The sequence below is a fragment of the Coenobita brevimanus genome, chromosome 46 (genome assembly GCF_032717465.1).
Source record: "Coenobita brevimanus isolate Jiangsu-jjx chromosome 46, ASM3271746v2, whole genome shotgun sequence".
Lineage (NCBI taxonomy): Eukaryota > Metazoa > Arthropoda > Malacostraca > Decapoda > Coenobitidae > Coenobita > Coenobita brevimanus.
Window position 1 is genome coordinate 42,150,769 of NC_136999.1, and position 12,154 is coordinate 42,162,922.

The window sequence follows — 12,154 nt, forward strand, 5'->3', positions numbered from 1 at the left end:
TGTGGAGAAGTAGATCATTCTCATACAATGCAAGCTTAAATAAGGATGAGGAAGAGAATATTTCAAGTTCAATCGGTTTTCAGTTCAGTTTGTGTGTAGTGCAGTGTCAGTGAAGTGTATATATTTTCGGTACTTGTGAAAACAAAGGCAAACAGTGAAGTGTTATTGAAGTTTGTACATCATTGGTGCTTGTGAAAAATAGTGAAGTGTTGTCAAGCATTAAGTGTAATTACAGCTAATAAGGTGTGTATAGCTGCTGTGCTTGTGAAAATAGTGGAGTTGGAAAGCATTAAGTGGAATTATTTGGAAAATAAAGACAGTAAACTTTAAGAAGCAAGTATTTATTTTTGCCTCAGCTGATCTTGCGTACTGTACACCTAAAGGCTGACCATAGGAAGAACAACTCACTGGGCAACGTCCTTCCCATACTGTGCTACTGCTGCTAGAGCCTGTGGCAGTGTGGGGAATGCAGACATAACACTAGTGTCATGAGTGTGGATAATTTCAGTGCTGCAGATGAGTCTAACTTTTGACATGGAAGCAGGAGGTGTGCAAACAAGGTATCGAGCTAGGTAGAAGGAGGAAAAGTCCCTGGCGACAATTGTGAAGCTATTACAGGCACAGAGTGTACAACTGAAGGCACAGAGTGAAGAACAAAAAGTATAATTACAGGCACAAAATAAAGAATTCAAAGAACAGTTAAAAGCACTAAGTGTCCAATTACATGCACCAAGTGTCCAACTGCAAGCACAGATTGAACAACTAGAGGCTCAATGTGAAGAACAGAAAGAATGATATGAACAACTTCAAGAGGCATTACGGGAGCAAGAGGGGGAAGTACAACTGAGGGTGCAAGGACAGCTAGATGCATTCATGGGGTAAATGAAGGAAGAACAGCAACAGCTTAAGAAGGAATTTGATGCCAAGCTAAAGCAGCAGAAGTATGAGGTAAGCAATAAAGTGATGGAGTGTAAACAGCATGTAGACGACCAGATGAAGACAATTAGTGAGGAAAGAGTGATGGAGTGCAGACGGCATGTCAACAGCCAGTTGATGCATGTAGTCAGCCATGTGAAGCTACTTAGTGAGAAAATGGAGGCTGTAGAGAACTGTTGCACTGCCGAGCCTCAGGTTATTCTACAAGGATCATATGAAAGGATTGGACAGCGTATGGTGAATCTTGACGGATCCCAAGCATCTAAAGGTAGCAATACAGGGTTGAATAATCAGAATCTAGGAGATTTAAGTCCTGGCCTTAATCTTGATGCCCCAGTTTTTAGGCCCCAAACCAGTGAAGTGCATGGGTATAATGGGGGTCCAGTTAAAAAGAAACCTCAGGAATATGATAGTAGAGTATCTTGGGAAGCTTACCATGCACAGTTTGAGTTACTTGTGGATCAGAATTGTTGGGATGATAGGCAGAGGGCAGTGCAGCTTATACTAGACGTAAGAGTGCTGCAATGGAAATTCTGGGCCAGATGTCAGTGATGGAGAGGAACAGTTATCAGTCCCTTGTAGAAGTGCTGGAGTGCAGATATGGGACCATGTACCAGACTGAGGTTTACAGAGGAAGATTTCAGAGCCATATACTGGCTCGAGAAGAATCCCTACAGCAGCTTGCTCATAACCTGGAGTGTATGGCATACAAGGCATGCCCTGGAGCAGTGCCTAACCTGTTGACTATTCTTCAGAGGGACCAGTTCATTGATGCTCTTGACAATGCAGAGCTTAACCTGTCACGTCCCGACCACTTTCTCACCTCAAACACCCCCCAGTGACGACCATTTTTGGATTTTTTTTTTTTTTTTTTTTTTTTTGCTAAAACCTCCGCTTTTGGTGAGAAACATTGAAAATTCATAGAGAAATCACTCAACTGAGGTTTAAAATACTTGATACAGGTAGAAGTACCTCCTTACCTTACAGGGTTTTCTATCAGGCTGGCTGCAAAGAAAACGAGTTCTGTGGAGGATAACTATTCCACACCACTCCTAAATGGTATTTATTTATTCATTTTGTACGAATTTATATGTAGTATAAGAGTATATTGGTTTTCAAACAGTAATATAGGCATTCTAAGCATTGTTTCACTCACTAACTCATCACCATTCTTGACCTTCTTTTGCCACATTACCTGATCATCATTTCTAACTGTTTCTTCCTCTAAAGCTATGTAAACTTTGTCCTCCACATTGTCATCGATTGGAGAATCACTCTGGCCCTGAATGTCTTTATTGGCCAGGTCACTGGTAACAGGTGAATTGCCCAGACAATGGCGTGCGGGGGGGGGGGAGGTGATGCGGTGTAAGGCATTGTCCCTGCTTGGCATTTTGTAGAGGAATAGAGGAAGGTGTCCCGTGTATATGTACAAAAAATAACGAGCGAAAATTGAAAATAGTGCAAATTATGGACCTTGCAATTGCAAAACGTACCAGTACGTCGATGGGACTGGCAAATGCAAAATGTTGCAACATACCCATACGTCGATGGGACGTCTCGGGTTAAAGTGCAAATGAAGCAGGCACAATCAAGAAGCATGCAAGAAGCACTAGCCAGGGCTCTAGAGTGAGTCCTATGTCAGGTCCAGTACAGTCACTTTTCAAACAGGTCATAGTGCAGGAAACAAGGCAAGAAAGGTGCAGGTATGGGAAGTGGAACATTTTGAAGGAAGGTGCTGGTACTGTGAAAAGCCAGGACATCAGAAAGTGGACTGCAACAGGTGGAAGATAGAACAGGAGGAGATCAGAGGAGGTTGCTGGTTCTGTGGGAAGAGGGACTCAAGAAGGTGGATTGTTACAAATCGACGAAGAAGCAAGAATGGAACAGTTCAAGGAAACCGATGATTGGTAACAAATGGGTGTTGGACATGTGGTGAGGTGGGACACTTCAGCTACGAATGTCCAATTCCTGATGTCACCAACCAAGGAAAAACTGCCACTTTTCACCAGACTATTTAATTTTCGACATCAAAGTCGGTCTACTAAACTCCGTTTATTTTATGTGCCCTCTGTGTTATTAAAAGGAAGGGAGAAATTATAACAACATTATTTTAGTCACTGCTACAAGGAAGAAAGGCTGTATTATAGTCAAGGAAAATAAAGAAATGGTGGGGTGAGTCTACCATCTCGGTTTGGGGACGGTTATTATTCTTTCCGTCCTTAAATATCGATAAGCTTTATTTTACATTCATTTCATGTATGTGTCAATCAAAACAAAATAAACAGTGTTATGAGAAACATGTAATGATTCTTCATTAAGAAATATTAGCACGACATGGCTGAAGATCGTACGTTACGATTATAAACAATAAAAAACTCACATGTGTCTACTGCCCTGCTGTACAAAGATCATGGAAAACCGTTGCAGAGGAAAATGGACAGTGCCTAAATTGAAGTATTTCCTGAAGTCTAGAGGCATACTCTGTTCAGGGTGTGTTGTTTTGAGTTTTTGTACGGTATTTTGGAGCTCTCGGCATCATTGGATTTTGGCCTGCGGTCTCTTCTCTGCACGATTTCGGCTTTAAACATTGTATAATTTTCATATGAAAAGCTTTGTAGATATTCTTCAGCATTTTGGAGATGAAGCATTGTTCTTTTAGAAAGCTAAATTATATGGGTTTCAAACAAAATGTGCAGCTAGAGACTTGTAAATATGTGATGAATGATGTCACACCCGGTATGCTTTCACCGTGGCTATAGTAACATTTTCATGCATTTATCGCATTAAAGCATATCTAGGAAATTAGTATAACTACTAAAGAATAATGTCATGAAGAACATACGTATGGTATATCATTAAATATCACGGGAGAGATTTTAAAGGTATGTGATTTCTGTGGTCTCTGCATGAGTAGCCCGACTTCCATATTGAACTAGCTGGCGATCAATGGCAACTCTTGAGTTAGTGATGGTGGAAATTGAGAAGGATGAGGGTAAATTAGTGAAGGCTGGTGATGAGAGGCAAAAACCAGCAATTTTCCCAAGAAGCCGCACCATTGTAGAAATGCAGGAGAGCCTTGATGAATAGTGTGAGAGAAGACAGAAGAACGGACAGCAAGTGCAGAAGGAATGGGAATCTTGGCAAGAAATGTCCCTGTACAGTTGTGACAGGGTCAGCGTCAGATGCAGAAGACCTGAAGAAGATTCAGATGGAGGATGCAAATTTACGACCAGTGCTAGACTGGCTGAAGCGGAGTACACTGTGATCATCTTGGAAAGAAGTTTCCAGTTTAAGCCCCACGACCAATAGCTACTGTAGTCAGTGAGACCGTCTTAGTTTGAACAACGGACTACTGGAGCATCAATAGGAGACACTCGACGGCCTCAGCAAGTATTGGCAACTGGTGGTTCCAAAGAAGATGACGTCTGAGATCTTGGATGAGTCCCATAACCAAATCACTAGTGGGAACCTGGGAGTGAAGAAAACTCTAAGCCGGCTGTGACAGAGGTTCTACTGGATTGGCATGTGGAAGGATGTTGAAGAGGGGTTTTGGGTCAGTGATGTGTGTTGTGCCAAGAAGGGACCTAAAATTGTGGTTGCACCCCTCTCCAGCTGTATCAAGTGGGTGCACCGATGGAAAGAGTTGCAGTGGACATTGCTGGACCTCTACCACTCACTGAAAGAGGAAACCGGTATATATGTGTTGCCATGAACTATTTCACAAAGTGACCAGAAGCCTACGCCATCCCCGATCAAGAGGCTGCTCCTGTTGCTCAGTTGTTGGTTCACCAGTTCTTCTGTCGTTTTGGGATGCCACAAGAGCTATATTCAGACCAGGGTAGAAACTTCGAGTCTGCTGTGTTCTGTGAATGCTGCAAGTTACTGGGGATCAAGAACACCAGGCCGATCTCACTAAGGCCACAGTCAGATTGGGTGGTGGAGAAATTCAATTGGACCCTGGGACAAGAACTGGCCATGTACTGCATTGATGGGCAAACAGAATGGGACCAGAAATTACCTGTATTGCTGGTGGCATATCGGTCTGCATTCCATGAGTCTACAAGCTACACCCCTGCAAAACTGATGTTGGGCCATGAGTTACTTTTTTTTTTTTTTAAATGTGAGGAAGAAGGAACCAGAGGCCGCAAGCCCACAGTTATTGTTCCTTCCAAGAGAAAAACAAAATACAAGAGAGAGCCTGATTCAAAATCCGATCATTTCAAGATGTCTGGACACGCTGCTTTTGAAAGACTGGAGATCATAGGAAGTAGGAAATACAGAAAGAGGGAGACAGTTCCAGAGTTGACCTGTTGCATAATTGAAGGACTGGGAGTAACGGATAACTCTTGCATTAGAGAGTTGGATAGAAAAGGGAATAGAGTTTGCTGCTAGATGACTGCTAAGCGCCCTTGTAGAGGTGGAGGAATGCATGCAGACAGTTCAGAGAAGCAGTGACCACTGAAGTAGCGTCAGAAAAGAGATAAAGATGCAACAGTGCAGCGAGGAGACAGAGGTTGAAGGGAGTCAGTAAGAGGAGAAGAGTAAAGGAGACAAAAAGCCTTTGACTCCACCCTATTGAGAAGAGCTGTATGTGGGGATCCTCCCCACACATGAGAGTTGTACTCCACACAGGGGCAGAAAAAAACCCAGTATAGAGTCAACAATTGTGCAGGGGAAAAGAAGGAACAGAGTCGGCTTAGCACACGTAATCTCTTGGAAGTTGATTTTACAAGTGATGTAATATGATCTTTCCAAGATAAGTCCTGAGTAAATGAAACGTTCACCCGTTGACTTGTTAATGGGAAGATCACCTGGTGAAGAGCTGCCTACAGACTCCTGCACCTATGCGAAGCATCTTCAGGAAAGACTGGCTAAGGTACATCATCAAGTGCGAGGAACCTTAAGTTTTCAGGAGAGGTGATGAAGTGCAAGTATGATGCCAAGGGAAGTGAGGTGAGCTTCAGGGATGGTGACCAAGTTTGGTTATACAATCCTCAGTGAAACATGGGACAGTCACCTAAGCTGCAGAGACCATGGGACTGGCCTTACACTGTGTTGGACCGCCTATCAGACGTAACATATAAGATTCGGGGAGGCAGGAAGTCTCGCCCAAAGGTGGTTCACGTGAAACATCTATGGCAGTACCATGGGCCAGGACAGTACTGCTGGGGAGTCTCCGAAGAATCGTGCTCTCCTGCAGCCGAGGATGTTGAAGAAGGCATAGGAGCTGAAGTGCAAGAGGATGGTGACAGTTTCCCAGGAGAAGAAGTGCATCCAGAAGAGGACCAAGACCTTCCAGGAGGAGTGGACTGTGTGGAGGAGCAAGGACGTCTTTGGAAGTGGCACAGAATAAGACCTGTTATGTTGAAGGATTATTTTGTGTATAGTTAGATGTATCATGAGGATTAAGGTTTATGTTTGTATATACTGTGTAGTTTTGTTGGGATGACAAAGAACTAGGGAGGGGTAGTGTTATGAAGCGGGATTTGCCAGTTAGGTGCTTGATAAGCATGTCAATGTTTTCCGATGTTTATGGTAGCTAGCTCCGGTATGAGTCAGAGTTGCCAGTTTGCCTGCTGTTTGTGAGCATAGTTATTTCGTAGGTTATGCATTAATTTTATGTTATTTTTCTCTATATTGTTTTATTTATATGATTACTTGTTAAATTATGTAACTGAAATTTAGTTTGTCTGGTAAATGATTTAGAGTGTTATGTAATGTAAATAAAAATGGTATGTTTTGGTTTGTCTCCGAGTTGGTAACTGTGCTCTCTCTTTCCCAGGAACACACCAGAAGTGTGGAGAAGTAGATCATTCTCGAACAATTGCAAGCTTATGTAAGGATGAGGAAGAGAATATTTCAAGTTCATTCGGTTTTTAGTTTAGTTTGAGTATAATGCAGTGTCAGTGGAGTGTGTATATTATTGGTGCTTGTGAAAAACAATGAAGTGTTGTCAAGCATTGTGTATAGCTCCAGTGCTTGTGATAATAGTGGTGAAGTTGGAAGGCAGTAAGTGGAATTAACTGGAAAATAAAGACAGTGAACTTTAGGAAGCCTGTGGTGAAATAAGAAACTTTTCTAGCCTCTTGAACGTAAGGGTTTATTCGGCAAGAAACAACAGCAAGGTGTGAACAGAGAGATAGCCAGTAACTAACTGACCCTCAGCCAATATACACAGCCAAACAACAGTTTCGGAGGATGATCCGAAACACCAGTGAATGGAACAAGAAAACGTTAATTCATAATCTATGAATTACCAGATTCATCCTTTGTTCAATAAAATTTAGCATGGAATTAAGTATATAAAATCTTACAATATAATCAATAGAAACCTAGTACTTAAATACGTTATCCCATCTACTGGTTTATTAAATACAATTCTCAAACCTATTACTTCATTATTAGTTTAACCTATCTACAGGTTACCTAATCCTAGTCGAGCGACGAAGAGTCTGCTGTTCTTCGGGAAGGTTCACTTCAGGAGTGTCAGGTTCACTATGCTCTGGTTGATGAGCGACAGGTGAGGAGGTGCGGGAGTCACCAGTGCCAAGATCCGCTATTATGTCGGCAGGAGGGGTCTCTGGTGACAAGAGAGAACTCAGGTCCTTGGGGGATGGTGGAAGGTCACTTGTGGAGACTGTGGATTCCCTCTCGTCATGGTAACGAATCTTGGTGTAGTGAGGAGTGGCGCTTATGAGATCAACGGGCTCTACCAGTGGGTCAGGTTTAGAGTTACAGACATATTTGCGTAGAAATACCTGTACAGGAGAAGTCAGCCATGATGGAAGAGAATAACCATTATACGATTTCTTGGGGAAAGAGAACAATCTATCATGGGGAGTCTGATTAGTAGCTGTGCAAAGGAGTGACCTAAGAGAATGAAGTAAATGATCTAGTACAAGCTCCCATTGAGAGTCGTTAAGTTTATGAGTTTTTAGGGCTAATTGCACAGTTTTCTATATGGTTCCATTTTCCCTCTCACACTGTGCATTCCCCTGGGGGTGATAAGGGGTAGAATGTGTCAAAACAACTCCATGCTTCATCAGAAAATTACAAACTTCTATACACATGAATTGAGGCCCCTGGTTTGAGTGGATCGAGGAAGGGCACCCGAATAAAGAGAATAATTTTTGAAAACATGATATTACGCTTTGAGAAGTCATGTCTGGACATGGAAAGGCAAATGGAAATCTAGAATATTCATCAATGGCTACTAAGAGATACATATTACGAGTAGAAGAAGCCTTAGGACCAATGAAATCAACTGAAATTCTATCATGAGGGTGCATAGCATGAAAGAGTAGCTTTAGGTGGCTTAAAGAATTAAGGTTTCAACTCGGAACATACAGCACACTGGGAACATACCCTCTTCACATCATCTAAAGAATAAGGTAAATTCTTTGTCTTTATGAAGTGGTACAATCTAGTGATTCCTAGATGGCAAAGTGAGGCATGTATATCCTCAAGAGCAGCGGGTGAAGAGACAGAAGCAATGAAACAGGCACGACACAGAGTGTCACAGAGAACATTGTCAGGACCAGGACGGTAATGAATGTCAAACAGGTACTCCGAGAGTTCTAAGCACCATATCATTATATTATCATTATTTATTTTAGGCGAGTGTTTCATACTGAACATGAAAGACACAGCCTGTTCATCAGTTACTATGGTGAACCTTCTGCCAATGAGAAACAATCTCCACTTGCGCACTGCTTCAGTAATGGAAGTAGCCTCCCTCTCTATTGCTGGTTGAATCCTTTCAGAAGGTGTTAAATTCCTAGAAAAGAAAGCCACAGGTTTCCCTAACTGAGATAGTGTAGCAGCCCAGTGTTGCCACACGTACGATAATTTCTTTTATTGTACGGTTTGCACGATAATTCTGGGTTGAAATCTAGCATGGTAGTAAATTTTGTGGCACGCATAGCTAATCATGTACAATTGTTCCACAGTTTGACAGATGAGTGATCTTAAGGGCTAATGTAATGGTGATCACTGAAAATACTTCTCCTATGGTCTTGATGAGTTATCATCTGCAAGAGGAAGCACATTTCTAAGAGTTATCTATTAAAGTTCTATGGACCGCATTCTGCTGCTAGTAAGATTGATTTTCTAGAGTGGCACAAAGGGCATTTCTTGTAACATTATTTTTTGTAATGGATATGATTATATTACTATAATTATGAGATTTTCATGGTATGCCCTAATTCTGATACAAAATAAAGTGATAAATATACACCAAAGTCAACACCAGTATCTTACAAAATTACGATATTGATGAAGATAATTGTAATGGGTAAGTTTTCAGTAAATACACCAAGGTATCGGCGACAATCTTAAAATACTTCAGATTATTAAACACCATAAAAATGATTTTAATAGTGTACGATAATGCCAACGAAAAAACGATAATTTTGAAGAGCCGGTACGATAATTCCCACCAAAAAGTGTGGCAACACTGTAGCAGCCACAGAGGTAGCAGAAGCGTCAGTTTCAACTTGCAAGGGCAAATTCTCATCATACGCAGCCAGAGTTGCAAATTACTTGTTTTCATGTTTTTGAAGCTCTGCACCGCTATGATATTCAAAGGGAATGTCTGAGAGCTCAAGAGAGGTTGATTAAGTTTTGAATAGTTAGGGATCCACTGAGAGTAGTATGACAGGAGACCGAGAGTACGTTTCATGGAGGCAGTATCACAGGGGACAGGCAATTCCATGAGAAGTCTAAGGTGTTCAGGATCAGAACTAAGAGATTCACCTGAAATAAGGCAACCAATATAATTTATTTCCTTTAGGCCATACTGATATTTATCCTCATTCAAGGTAAGATTATACTTTGAAGCAACATTCCTGAAATTGTCAAGATTACGGTCATGATCCTCTTGTTGAGATCCACAGATTAAGACATCATCAATGGATGCATAAGTAGATTCAAGGATATTGTCAGATATAATGGAATTAATCACATGTTGAAAGACAGCAATAGAGTTAGCCAAACCAAAAGGGACCCTATTATAGTGATATAGTTTTCCATCAGCTTGAAAAGCTGTGTATAATTTTTCGTCGTCCCTGAGAGGGATTTGGTAATAGGCACTCTTCAGGTCTAGTTTGTTGAACACTTTGTGCTTAGCAAGGGAGTGTACCAACTCGAGAATGTAAGGAAAGGGGTAAGCATCAAGCTGTGTAAAGTGATTAATGGTCCTGGAGTAATCTACAACCATGCGACACTTATGTCTTTCATCCTTAGTTACCAAGACTTGGGCTCGCCATGGGGACTGACTCTTCAGTTACTCCATCTTTTAGTAAAGCCCTACCTTCCTCTCTGATAAACGCTTCATCAGACTTACTGAACCTGCGAGTGGGGATAGAAATAGGTTTATAGTCGGCAGTTAAGTTACGACATAGAGAAGGAGGGTCAATAGACAAGGTAGCAACTCCACATACCGTAAGTTTCGGCCTTGGCCCATGCAAGTCAAATTCCAAGGATTTGTGCATCTCCATGAAATCTTGGCCTAAAATTACTTTAGCACATTACTGAGGAAGAACAGAAAATTTAAACAGGGGGTAATTATTGCTCCATACCTTCAAGTCTACTAAACAATGTCCCAAATTAGTTGACATCTGAAGAAGCCAAGATAATATTTTCGTGGGAGGTTGCTACATGTATACCTAATTGTTTAGTGACACTGGGATGCAAGAAACTAGATGTACTACCACTGTCAACAAGTGCAGTCATATTAACATTATTCACCATTACATCTGTAGTGGCATGATGAGGAGGATCAACCACATTATGAGATGCAGAAGTAGGGGCAGCCTCAGGAGCACCTTTGGAAGCATCACATGTAGCAGCTGTGGCAGTCGAAAATCCAGGCAGAACGGCAGAGTCAGTAGTGGCAGTTGAAGGCTTAGGGAAGCTAGTAGGGTTGCTAGAAGACATATTTTCAGATCTTCGGGTTGCTTGCGATGAAGCGGCTGCCAAAACAGCCGTTAAAGCACTGTTGCACTGTTTAGCCGTCACTCGTGATTTACACACCTTAGTGACGTGTCCCCCCTTGTCGCACTTACTGCAAAATACCTTTCGAGCTGGACAGTAAGGTCGAGGGTGGTTAGAGTTGCCACAGAAGTAACATACAGCCCTGGTGACAACAGCAGACATATATATATCCATGGTTGGTTGTAGTGTTGCAGTATCCTCATGCTCGGATCTAACACAAGATGTAGAAACAACAGTGTGAGTCCTCTCGGTGGCGGAGGAAGAGATCCCATGGTTGACAGGAGTGACGTACAGTTGCGAGCAGATGACTCGAGGCCACCTAGTCCACCAAGATGTTGGTATTTTATCTGGCAACAATGGTAGCTGTGAACTTGACCGAGATTCAGTCTGCTGTCCTGGCGAAACAAACCCAGTGATAATTTGCCAATGTGCTGTTCTAACTGGTCTCCAATCAATATCATGCAAGTAAACGTATTATACTGATAATGATTAACGTGTCATACACGTGGTAGATATATTTATAACCATAGTATTACAACACTGGCATTCAAATAGTGCTGTGTTCATTCATGTGAGACGCACAGGTATCGCGAGAGTGCAGCTCCATCGCCACCTTGGTTTGTGACGTAGGCACCACGTGACGTCACGTATGAGGGGTAGAACTAGTTGACCCGTTCATGATGATACACATTTATAGAGAGTAATCGTTCGACTTTATCACTCGAATATTAAAGAAACATTGGTTTTCTCTGTCAAAACAAACCTATTACAACCTCTAATCTCATATACGTTAAATACCGCTGCCAACCACTTGCCCCCTCACCCCCCTCCCATCACACGTCCCACCTCTTCCCACCCTTCCTCACCCACCACCCTCCATATCACTCGCACACCCCCCTCCCCTTGTTCCGCCCACTGTGGTGTGAACCTTTAACTGTCCCACCTGCTTTGGAGTCAGAGGTCGACGAAAGTGAGGTTAACGGTGAGGGATGACTGATATGACGGTGTTTTTTGTGATGATAATGCTAGGTTGCGGGGAAGCCGATAACCCAACGGCATATCTCTTGAAAACTGGTAAAGGTTGTTTGGTTCACGAAGATAGTCGAACAAATCACTACCGACACCCGTGCGTCTCACATGAATGAACACAGCACTATTTGGATGCCAGTGTTGTAATACTATGCTTATAAATATATCTACCACGTGGATGACACGTTAATCATTA